We start from the raw sequence: 13,163 nt of genomic DNA, 5'->3' as shown, positions 1-13,163 counted from the left end.
CCAACTCTTGTGACCCCATGGACTGTAGCTGCCCAGCCTCCTCGTGGGATTTTCCAGGCAAGAATACTGGAGCGGGTTGCCATTTCCTTCTACAGGGGATCTTTCCAACCCAGGGATGGAACATAGGTCTCCTGCACTGCAGGCAGATTCTTTACCATCTGGGCCACCAGGTAAAACCCCATGTTTTCTTCTATTTCTTTTGTAGTTTAATTACATCTTTTTCCTTTCTGAAATGTATTTTAGTCTGAAGTAGCGATCTAACATTCCAATACCACTTATTGAAAAAAAAATTCATCTTTTATTTGCTTGAATAAGTTTTCAGTTGATTCTCTGGGGTTTCCAAGTAGTTAAAAACTTTCACTAGTGAAGTTTTCCCTTCTTTCCAACATTTATACCACTTGTATTAGTCAGAACATTTTGGTTACCTACAATGGATATCCTACTGAAAGTGTCTTAGGCAAGAAATGAAAGTACCAGAATGGACAGATGTTGCTTCCACCTTGGCTGAGTTCAGGGATACATATGATGTTTCATTTGTCTCTCTGACCCCCGCTCTTCTTCTTTCTCTGTGGTTCTCCTCTTCAGATGGGTGTGCTGGGACACGCTGCTCAGTCATCCATGGACCCTCACTTAACAGACTCTTCTTGCCCTGGAGACATAACTCTGTGGAGTCTTACTAGGCTGCCTGATAATGTTATTTTTAGTTCCTCAAGTTGCTGAAACCCAATACAGAAGTTGGCATCTTGTGCCAGGGTCAGACAGCTCTGTGAATAACTGTACCAGTCAGCTAGATAGCTGGGGGTGTACCGCACCTTCTTGTCTTGTTGTAAACGTGTTAGTCCCAAGCTATGGAGAGGGGAAATGGACTGGGGAATTCCATGGCATCTGCATCCACTGATGTTGCTATTCAAGCTGCTGAGGGATGCCCGTCCACCTGGCACAGCCACAGTGTCTGGAGGGAAGCACCCAGCCCCACCCAGGAGTCTGGATTTCCACCCAGTTCAGGGTCTGCCCACTCCCCCATCCCCGCCACCATGGCAAACACCAGAGTCCAACTCACGGGGCTTAACCCTCTGCGCTAGAGGTGAGAGCAAAGTACAGAACTTAGCTGCTGCAATTTGGCTTGATTATGAGACTGATTTCACTGTTTTCAAATATTTGGCTTTGTCTATTTTGTTTCCAGCCAAGCCACCTTGGTCTGGAATTTGTTACTTTGCTGGGACATTTTACTCAAGGGTTTGACTCTGATTTGAGCCTTAACTTCAGGGGGCCTGAGGGCTGAGAGCCTAGGGCCCCCTTAGCTGACTACACAGATGACCAGCTTTCCAGCCTGGGGTGGGGTGACCCTCAGGAGCTCCAACTCCACTTTCTCCCTGAGGGTCTTTTACTTACAGACCCACTCTCTATACCAATTTCTACCCAACTAGAGCCTTCTGTATTTGAAAGCCTACTGTCCTCCTCAGAAGTTTATTTTCAAAATCTGAGTCTGTTTTATAAATAAGTTCGTTTGTATCATTAAAAAAAAAAAGGTTCCACACCTGAAAACTCCACTGAATTTTAAAAAGCCAAAATCATATAGGCCACAATTCTGCTGTCATGGTACAATAATTTTAAAAAGTAAAATAGAAATTTCAATTGAAAACAGTCAAAAATCTTTTAAGACACTCTCATTACAGAGTAAGGCCCAAATGGTATTTATGAAAATTCATCACTTGAAATGACTTCATTACTAATTAGGAAAATGTTAAAATAAATACATCAAGAATTCTCTTAAAGAAATTAATAAATAGCAAGACTATGTATTTTTTAAATCTAAGGAACCAAAAAAAATTGAGAAAGTTAAGAGCCCAAATGATGAATTTTAAAATGCAAAACTGGTAGAATTAAATAAACTCAAGAGCCATTTCTCTGAAAACAACAAGCAACAGTCAGATAGACACACCTCTAGTAAGTCCAATTATGAAAAATGAACATATAACATTAAATATTAGAAACAGACAGACGCAGAAGAGATTTAATAAGTATAAGAGAAAGCCTTCTACAAATTAACATATTTGAAAAGTTGGAGAAAATAAATGATTTTTAGATAAATGATCAATATCAATGCAAAAAGAAATAGCAAAACTGAACAGATCAGTAAAGTTTAAAAGAGTTGAACTTGTCATTAAAAAACACTGCCAGTGAAACAGGTGCATATCCCAGCCAGCCCAACAGCTGAGCCTCTTCAAACTTCCCAGGACTAGATGGTACTAATATTACTTAAAATCACACGGACACAGGGGAAAATTAAAGATCTCTCGTCCATTGTACCATGTTAACTTTTTATCAAAACTTCATACAGATAGACAATTAAGCCCATTGTGGATGTTTCATGCCTGGAGACAGTCCCCTTTCTAGGCATGTGTAGTGGGGAAGTAGGTGAATTGATAATTTAGTCCACATGGGGTTGGTTCCCTCCTTTGGGGTGGGGGCTGAGTGCAATTGTGTTTATACCAAGAATTGAGTGTTTTGTAAACTTTTTAGAGGAATATACATTTTTATATAAAAAGGAAAGTAAAGATCTCAAAACAGTACATAGCCTTACCGGTAAAGCTCTCCTGCTATTTTGTTATTCTAGTTTATTTTTTCCAGAGCCAAGCAACACACTAAATTAATCTCTACCATTAATAGGTGGCAATTCACCACTTGAAAAACACCTGGGAAACTGGGATGCCATCCAGTTTGGATGGCAGTATGGATGGAGGTGCCATCCATAGAGCAACGAGCGTATGGGGCTGTGGCTGTGTGTGTGTGTGTGTGTGTGTGTGTGTGTGTAAAAGAGAGAGAGAGAGAACACACAGAGGACACACTTGTTCTCTGAAGGCTGTCATGTCACAGATATGTTCTGAATACTTGCTACACTCAGGACCCTCTCTCAGATAATGCCCTTCTTGTTCATGGGGGTGGGACCTGTTGCCTTGGTCATGGCCAATTGGACCAGAGCTGGAGCCTGAAGCCAGCTGGATTGCAGCTCCTCAGACGCTCACCATGGCTCCTTCACTGTATAAGCTAGTCTGAGAGAGTTTCTATGTGGTGGGAAGGGATAAACTAGGAGTTTGGTATTAACATATATACACACAAATGCATATATAATACATAAGGGCCCACTGTATAGTGCAGGGAACTATACTCAGTATTCCATAATAACTGATATGGGAAAAGAATCTGAAAGAGAACGGATATATGTATAGTGGGCTTCCCAGGTGGCTCAGATGATGAAGAATCTGCCTGCAATACAGAAGACCTGGGTTCAGTCCCTGGGTCAGGAAGATCCCCTGGAGGAGGGCATGGCAACCCACTCCAGTATTCTTGCCTGGAGAATCCCATGGACAGAGGAGCCTGGCGGGCCACAATCCACGGGGTCTCAGAGTCGGACACGACTGAATAACTAACACACACACATGTGTGTATAAGTAAATCGCTCAGCTGTACACCTGAAACTAACACAACATTGCCAATCAACTCTGTTCCAGTATAAAAAAATGAAATTAAAAATAATTTGAGAGGGTTTCTAAACTTGCCACCAAATCAGCTCTCATTGAATAAGCATAGGAAATATCTCTAAGGTACAAAGTTTGATGTAGACTTTTAAAATCCATTATATTATCTTATCAAATATATTATTTGAATTTTCCATTTCAAGTGTTGGTTGAATTTTCCATTTCCACAGTCTCAGTCAGCTCAGGCTATAACAAATTCCATAGACTGGACGATTTCAACAACATTTATTTCTCACAGTTCTAGAGGCAGGAGGTATAAGATAAGGGGCCAGCAAGGTCAGGTTCTTGGCAATGGCCCTCCGAGAGAGACCCCATGTGTGCCCCTCTTTTACAGGTTATCAACGGTCGCGACCTCATCTAACTCTACCCTCTTCCGCAAAATCCCATCTCAAATCCCATTCACTGTGGCTTAGAGTTTCAACATGTGAATTTGGTGGGGGACATGTTCAGTCCACGGCACACAATAATCTAAGCTTCCATCCTATGAAAGAACAAGTTAAAACCCAAAGCAAGCAGGAAGAAGGGAATATTAAAGATAAGACGTGAGTTCAATAAAACCAGAAACAAGAACGGTAGAGAAATCAATGAAATCAAATCTGGCTCTTTGACAGATTAAAAAAGGAAAAAAATATTTGCTACACTGACCAAGAAAAAAAAGAGGAGTCACAAAACAGCATTACTACGGCAGAACACACACAGATATTAAAAGGATAACAAGGAAACACTATTAAAAATTCTATGCTCACGTATATGACCATTTAGATAAAATCAACCAATTCTTTGAAAGATAAAAACTCACACAAGAAGAAAACAGATGACCTGAAATAATTCCGTTATCTATTGAATACATTGAATTTGTAGTAAAATAAAATTAAAACTTTCTCATAAAGAAAGCTTCACACCCAAAGGGTTTCACTGGCAAGTTCTACCAAATGCTTGAGGAAGAAACAACTTTACACACTCTCTTCCAGAAAATAGAAGAGGAAGGAATACTTCCCAACTTGTTTTATGAGGTCAGCATTACTCTAAGATTAAAAGTAGACAAAGATATTACAAGAAAACTACAGACCCATATCTCTTAGGAACATATAAAACAAAAACTCCCAGCAAAATGTTAGCAAATTGAGCCCAGAAATATATAAAAATAATAATACATCACAACCAAGTGGGGCTCATCCCAGGAATGCAAAGATATTTTAATACTTGAAAATCAATCAGTGTAATTTACCATATTAATAGACTACAGAAGAAAATATGTGTTAATTCAGAATGTGCCTGATGATACCTTGGTATAAGCCTTTAAAATAAATTTTGTCTTAAACTTGATGAATACTTTTGACTACATAAGATTTCTTCACCTAGGGAAAATTTTTTTTTTAATTTGCTTTTGATAATTCCTTCTGCTTGATTTTTTCTGATGCTTTCTGTAGGAATATCAGCTACCCATGTGTTGGATGTCCTTGTCCTCTAAATGCACCTTCTTTGTGTTTCTCTGCTATTTCCCCTAAATTCTAGGATACTTTCTCAAGCCTGTGTTATCAGTTAACTACTGCTCTATGACAAACCACCCCAAACAAGATGACTTAAACAATAACCGTGTATTACTTACAGGTCAGCGGAGTGGCTCTGCCCATCTGAGCTGGACTCAGCTAATAGCTCAGCTTGGCTTCCTTCGCCTGTGGCCAGTGGGAGGGATGACAGCCTTTGGCTGCGAGGCTATCTATAGCTGGAATGACTTGACGCTGCCCCATGTGGTCACTCAGCTTCCACAAGGCTAGCCTAGGCACGGGCTCAAGGCAGACGGGAGAGAAGGTGGGCAGCCTAAGGGCTTGAGCACTTGGGAAGCCTCTATACGAGTCAAGTTTGTTGCTGTCTGTTTGTTAAGTCAGACAGCAGAGCCCAAAGCCAGAGAGGAAGGGACTCCAGAGCTATAGAGTAAAGGGCGTGCACGGGCGGTGGGGGCAGACTATCACTCAGGGCCATTAATGTGGTCCGTCCACCACGTGCTTCCTTCACATTCCCTATTCGATTCTCTACACAATTCTGGTCCATAGATTAGATTTTGCTGTTTTGGTTTTGGTTTCCCTTTTTAGCTCATCACAGACCCATTTCATCTTCCTCTATTTATACTTTACGACTTTTCTGTTTTGTCGTGACCATGTCTTTTCATATTCTGCTCAGTTTTTGAGAGTTTCTTCTGGTTGGTGGAGTTCCCGTCAACATCTTCAGCATGCTGCTGCTATAAACTTTGTTGCGATGCATTTCTATAAGTCTCATTTGATTTCTTTTTGAGAGAATTATAAGACGTCTTTTATCAGTATTTAGACCATATGGCCTCACTCTGTCCATTTGAGGGATGATGCACTATCATTCGTGAAATAGACAGCCAGTGGGAAGCTGCTGTATGACCCAGGGAGCTCAGCTAGCTGTCTGTGATGCCCTAGACGGGTGGGACAGGCGTGGGAGGGAGGCTCAAGAGAGAGGGGCTATATATGTGCACATGGCCGATTCACACTGTACAGCAGAAACTAACCCAACATGGTAAAGCAATTGTACTCAAAAAGAAGAGAAAACCACATCACCTGAACCTGGAGATGATCATACTAAGCAAGTAAGCCAGACAAAGACATATATCATGATATCACTTCTATGTGGAATCTAAAAAAAAGAAATACAAACGAACTTATTTACAAAACAGAAACAGACTCACAGATATAGAAAATAAACGAATGGTTACCCAAAGTGAAAGGGGTCAGGAGGGATAAACTAGGAGTTTGGAATTAGCAGAAAGAAACTGCTACATATAACACAGATAAACAACAAGGTCCTGCTGTAAAGCACAGGGAACTGTATCCAATATCGTGTGAGAAACCATGATGGAAAAGAATATTTTAAAAAAAAAAATGCATGTTTGTATATAACTGAATTGCTTTGCTATATAGCAGACATTAACACAACGTTGTAAATCAATTGAAAAGAAAGAAAGAAAGAATTCCATTATTGCTTTTCAGGAAGAAGTGGGAAGGATATTCTGAGTTGCAGGCAGCTTCAATAGCTACTGTGACTATGGGTGGAAGAAATTCACGGAAGATGGGAATGTTCTCCTCCTGGTCACCAAGCGGCCCCGCAGGACAGCAGGGCAGATAGAAACACTGCCTTCCACAGGCCACTTTAGTCACATTGGATTTCTTCTCTCCCACACCTTCGTAGGCCTGAATTCGGCACTGGTATTTTCCTTAATGAATGCTTTTTATGTACCTTGTATAAGATATCATTGTATTTCGTCTACCCACCCTACAAATTAAATATTATTATCTTTAATAGTTGACTAAATGGAGACCCATTTAGTTAGATTAGACCCATTTAGTGAGGTTAAGTGTTATATCCAGGTTCATGTAATTGCATCTCTTCCGACGACTCAAGCAATAAAGAGTTTACCTGCAATTCAAGAGACTCAAGAGACCTGGGTTGGATTCCCGGGTCAGGAAGATCTCCTGTAGAAAGAAATGGCAACCCACTCCAGTATTCTTGCCTGGGAAATCCCCTGATGAGAGGAGCCTGGTGGGCTATAGTCCATGGAGTTGCAAAGAGTCAGACAGGACTGAGCGACAGAGCACACACACAGCTAAGTATCTCATCTGTACAGAGAAGTATAACAAAATCAGCTGTCTCCACCACCGGACACAGGAGGATCACGCAGGATCGTGTGTATTAAAAGTCTCTGCGATAATCATAGCACCAGCTCACACCTGGATAGTCCTTTGTAATTTTCCGAGTGCAATCACGTTCTGAGATAATCCTTGTTTTACAGAGGAAAACCGAGGCTGAGAGCACTTGGGTATTGTACAGCTCACACTCTGCAGAATCGGAACTGAAGCCCAGCTTTTATTCCTCCAAATTCTATCACTTTCCCACACTCTAATGCTGCAATCTCATTTTCAAAAAGATTATTTCTCCAGCAGTTAACAATAGCATTTCATCCCAGAGCTTAGTCATTTTAAATTATATTCTTAATTTGGTTCATATACTACTTTTGGGGAGCTCACCTATTGCACTAAGGAGATACTAATGAATAAATAATGTCAATTATTCATTATTCATTTACTATTTTAATATAGTAAATCATATCATCATGGCCAAAAAGTACAAAGCAGTTCTTTAAAGGTGCTTATGTTAAAACCAGTGAGGAAATTGGGCCTGACATGTCATAATCCCTGGTGCAGCTGAATACCATTGCTAGTAGGGTGATTTTCAATAAAATTGAATATTCTCTTTTCAATACCATTTTGGCATTGAATGGTATCGAAAACTGAAATGATATTTTCAATACCATTGTTGGGTGATATTTTCAATAGATTAAAGAGCTTGCTGGCATCCTAAGTACTTACTTTTTAAAAAAACTTTCCGGCAGGTAACTATGTTTACATGGCTCTTTGGTCCTGGAATATATCACTGTCAAAGTGGCTTAAACCCTCCAGCCTGCTTTCTGCACAGTCCCATTGGAGAAGACCACCCAGACCTTCTACCCGAGGGCCCATTTGTCTAGATGTTGTCAATGCAGCCTTCTCATAGATTAAAGAGGAAATCAGCCAGCAAGCCTAGACACAGGGTACAAAAAGAAAAGACAGCAGACCGGGGCTGAGCAAAAGCAGAGAGAGAGGCAGAAGGAGAGAGCAAAGTCAGGAAACAGAGGCAAAGAAGAAAAAGGACTTTGTGTATCCTTGGCATTGGCGTCGCCCTGAGATGGGTAGATGCACAGGAGAAGAAAGGGTGCTAATTCATATTCAGGCTGCAGAAGCCAAAAGGAGCAGTTTCTAAGAGCAGAGGCAATTAACTCGCTGCCCACACACACAAGAGAAGCTAACCAGCCTCTTCTGACTGTCTACTGGTTGGACTGGTGAACGGCATGGACTCGGCGGGTCTCATGGCTGCAGGAACCTGCTGGTTGCCAGGCTTGACTTCCCCACGCGCCCTGGGGCCTAGGTTGCTTTGCCCACAGCTGAGGCCACAGTGAGCCCAGGGACCAGCTGGACTGCTCAGCTCATTCCCCAAGAGGAACTACCTTCAGCTTCAGGGTTATGATTCTACTGCACTTCTACGTAAAACAAATCCCACACGCATCTATATTAAAATCAGAGTCCAATTTGGAAAATGGTAGATGAAGGAGGTATGACCTCCTTGTTGAAAACATAAAAATATGAAACTTTTTTTTAAAAAGTCACCCATAATCCCATAAATTCAGAGCAGTTAAAGAGTAATTGATATATAACTAGGCTCTATATTTTCACAAGAGTCATATAAAAAGTAACTGTCTGAAACTACCTCACCTTCCAGACAGGATCAGAGGATAATGACTCTGTTCTTACCTCTCTGTGTAGTATTTTCTTCCTCTTAAGTAATGCTTTTAACTTAGGCTACAGAACTCTAAACAATATTTTGTACAATAAAAACATCATAAACAAGCTGCTGCGTGGGACAGAGAAACCTCTGAAAGTTCAATATGACAGACTCAATCCCAGGTTCGCTCCCGATCTCTAGTCAGTGTGCTTTTGGGTTCTTAGTTCGTGGCAGCTTGGGTCTGTGTGCTCTCTTGCAGTCTGTTTTGTTCACTGTATGTCATTTTCTAGACCCATGCCCCTAACTCATTTTTCCTTTGACATTGCAGGAGTCAAATTTATAGCCAGAGCTCCTGAAATTTTATTTTATTCTAAATTTTTACTGGAGTATAGTTGCTTTATAATATTATATTAGTTTCTAATGTAGACTGACTCATTGTCTAAGCTGCCATTTCCCCCTCTGCTCATTTTTTAAAATTATACATGGAAGAACTGTACAAAAAAGAGCTTCATGACCCAGATAATCATGATGATGTGATCACTCATCTAGAGCCAGACATCTTGGAATGTGAAGTCAAGTGGGCCTTAGAAAGCATCACTACAAACAAAGCTAGTGGACGTGATGGAATTCCAGTTGAGCTGTTTCAAATCCTGAAAGATGATGCTGTGAAAGTGCTGCACTCAACATGCCAGCAAATTTGGAAAACTCAGCAGTGGCCACAGACTGGAAAAGGTCAGTTTTCATTCCAATCCCAAAGAAAGGCAATGCCAAAGAATGCTCAAACTACCGCACAATTGCACTCATCTCACATGCTAGTAAAGTAATCCTCAAAATTCTCCAAGCCAGGCTTCAGCAATACATGAACTGTGAACTCCCTGATGTTCAAGCTGGATTTAGAAAAGGCAGAGGAATCAGAGATCAAATTGCCAACATCCGCTGGATCATCAAAAAAGCAAGAGAGTTCTGGAGAAACATCTATTTCTGCTTTATTGACTACGCCAAAGCCTTTGACTGTGTGGATCACAATAAACTGTGGACAATTCTGAAAGAGATGGGAATACCAGATCACCTGACCTGCCTCTTGAGAAACCTATATGCAGATCAGGAAGCAACAGTTAGAACTGGACATGGAACAACAGACTGGTTCCAAATAGGAAAAGGAGTATGTCAAGGCTGTATATTGTCACCCTACTTATTTAACTTATATGCAGAGTACATCATGAGAAATGCTGGACTGGAAGAAACACAAGCTGGAATCAAGGTTGCCAGGAGAAATATCAATAAGCTCAGATATGCAGATGACACCACCCTTATGGCAGAAAGTGAAGAGGAGCTAAAAAGCCTCTTGATGAAAGTGAAAGAGGAGAGTGAAAAAGTTGGCTTGAAGCTCAACATTCAGAAAACGAAGATCATGGCATCTGGTCCCATCACTTCATGGGAAATAGATGGGGAAACAGTGGAAACAGTGTCAGACTTTATTTTTTTGTGCTCCAAAATCACTGCAGATGGTGACTGCAGCCATAAAATTAAAAGACGCTTACTCCTTGGAAGAAAAGTTATGACCAACCTAGATAGTATATTCAAAAGCAGAGACATTACTTTGCCAACTAAGGTCCGTCTAGTCAAGGCTATGGTTTTTCCCGTGGTCATGTATGGATGTGAGAGTTGGACTGTGAAGAAGGCTGAGTGCCGAAGAATTGATGCTTTTGAACTGTGGTGTTGGAGAAGACTCTTGAGAGTCCCTTGGACTGCAAGGAGATCCAACCAGTCCATTCTGAAGGAGATCAACCCTGGGATTTCTTTGGAAGGACTGATGCTGAAGCTGAAGCTCCAGTACTTTGGCCACCTCATGAGAAGAGTTGACTCATTGGAAAAGACTCTGATGCTGGGAGGGATTGGGGGCAGGAGGAGAAGAGGACGACCGAGGATAAGATGGCTGGATGGCATCACGGACTTGATGGACGTGAGCCTGAGTGAACTCCGGGAGATGGTGATGGACAGGGAGGCCTGGCGTGCTGCGATTCATGGGGTAACAAAGAGTCGGACATGACTGAGCGACTGAACTGAACTGATATATATTTTTAAAATTTATTCTGGGCTGTGGGTAGCCTTTACCGTCTCCAGGGGATCTTCCCAACCCAGGTCTTCCTCATTGCAGGTGGATTTTTCACCAGCTGAGCCACAAGGGAAGCCCTTGTGTATGTATGTATATATATATATATATTCTTTTTGGGGCGTGGGGCACTGTGCTGGGTCTTCATTGCTCTTCAGGCTTTTCTCCAGGTGCAGCGAGCGGGGGCTACTCTCTAGCTGTGGTCCACGAGCTTCTCAATGCAGTGGTTTCTCTTGTGGACCCGAAGCTCTAGGGTGCATGGCTGCAGAAATTGGGGCCCCTGGGCTCAGTAGCTATGTCTCCCCACTCTAGAGCACAGGCCCTCATAGTGGTGGCGCACAGGCTTAGATGCTCTGTGGCACGTGGGATCTTCCCGGCCCAGGGAGCAAACCCGTGCCCCTTGCCCTGGCAGGCTGATTCTTTACCTGAGCCACCAGGGGAGCCCTTTATATTTATTTTTTTTTAGCAGCTGCGGCTGGAGCTGGAATTCTTTTTTAAAAATTTTATCGGAGTATTGTTGCTTTACAGCGTTGTGTTAGTTTCTACTATACAGCAGGGAGAGTCAGCTGTATGTAAAATGCAACCCACTCCAGAATTCTTGCCTGGAGGATTCCATGGACAGAGGAGCCTGCTGGGCTAACAGTCCACGGCGTCACAGAGTCAGACACGACTAAGTGACTAACTTTCATCAAACATAGAGAACGCTTTACGAATTTGCGTGTCATCCTTGCCCCGGGGTCATGCTAATCTCTATATTGTTCAGTACATATGCTGCTGAAGCAGGCATTCCCCAATTCTGGCTTTAACCCCACACGCCATCACTTTTGTTCCGGCCATGTCACTGGCCTGCTTGGAATCTTTGCTTGGTTCTCTGTTGTCTTTATTTATTTATTTATTTATTTTCTCTGTTGTCTTTAGAATCAAAGCCGTGGCCGTCTCTGGTGGTACAGTGAATAACAATCCACCTCCCGATGCAGGAGACACGGGTTTGATCCCTGGTCTGGGATGATCCCACCTGCTGAGGAGCAGCTAAGCCCATGTGCCACAACTGCTGGGCCTGTGCTATAGGGCCCAGAGGCGCAACTACGGAGCTTGTGCTCTAGGACCCACTGGCCGCAACTACGCAAGCCCGCCCGCCCTAGAGCCTGTGATCAGCAACGAGAGAAGCCACTCAGTGCGATGAACAGCCCGGGCACTGTGAGGAGGCTAGCCCCCGCTCACCACAACTAGAGAAATCCTGTGCCCTGCGTTGAAGGCACAGCCAGATAGAAGAATCAAAGTCAAACATACGAATGCCTTCTGAGCTGATCTCTTCGCTTTGGCCCCTCCCCCAGCTCTGAGTGCAGAGAATTAATCAGACTTGATAAGCCAAGCTGAGTTCTCTCAAGGATGGCTGCCCGCACCAGAGCCCACAGCCCCACAGCCCTGCCCCCACTTGGCACTACCCAGCTTGCTGATCTTGCTGGTCCAACTGGTTCTAAACTGTGTGTAGACCAGTGAGGCCTGATGCTTTTGGTTTTCTTGTCTGATCATTGCTTGCTCAGAAGCTTTATCATCTTCACTGGGAGCACCCCTCATTTTCCCCCTGATTTGCCTTAGATCCTTGTTGTCAGTTTAAGATACCTCAAAGCTCGCCTCTTGGATCCGTCAAGATTTAATCCACATTGTCCTTCCTTGAAGAGATATTCCCAGTTGTGTTGAACGTTAATTCCCATATCTTTTGCTGGAGTGTGTTTGTGAGTTTTAATACTCATTCTTCACAATTATTCTACCACAGTCTCCAATGTGAAATTAGTCATCACCTCCTCTAAGGTCTTGAAAGACTTTATAATTCTTTTGTTTTATCCTCTTTTAAGAATGTCTTTCGATGGTCTGTTTTGCTGTCTGAAGTCTGACCTCCTCAAGCATAAGGACTGAGCGTTATTTATCTCTGAATCCCCAGCGCATTCTGACTCATGGTAGTTCCGTGTTGGTGGAATGAATAGAAGACCTGTGTTAGTGGTCGTGTGGTTCAGTTCGGTTCAGTTCAGTTCAATTCAGTTCGGTCGCTCAGTCGTGTCCGACTCTTTTTGACCCCATGAATCACAGTACACCAGGCCTCCCTGTCCATCACCAACTCCCAGAGTTTACTCAAACTCATGTCCATCAAGTTGGTGATGGCATCCAGCCATCTC

General features: G+C 42.6%; 1 pseudogene; it reads right to left on the bottom strand.

Annotated features, from left to right (window-relative positions):
* Positions 1-11,679: 11,679 nt before the first annotated feature.
* On the bottom strand, positions 11,680-11,773 carry LOC120865917 (annotated as a pseudogene).
* Between the last annotated feature and the right edge of the window lie 1,390 nt (positions 11,774-13,163).

This window comes from Oryx dammah, unplaced genomic scaffold (assembly GCF_014754425.2).
Source record: "Oryx dammah isolate SB20612 unplaced genomic scaffold, SCBI_Odam_1.1 HiC_scaffold_7, whole genome shotgun sequence".
Lineage (NCBI taxonomy): Eukaryota > Metazoa > Chordata > Mammalia > Artiodactyla > Bovidae > Oryx > Oryx dammah.
Note: the sequence above shows the minus strand (reverse complement) of the source record. Positions and strands in the feature narration are given on the sequence as shown.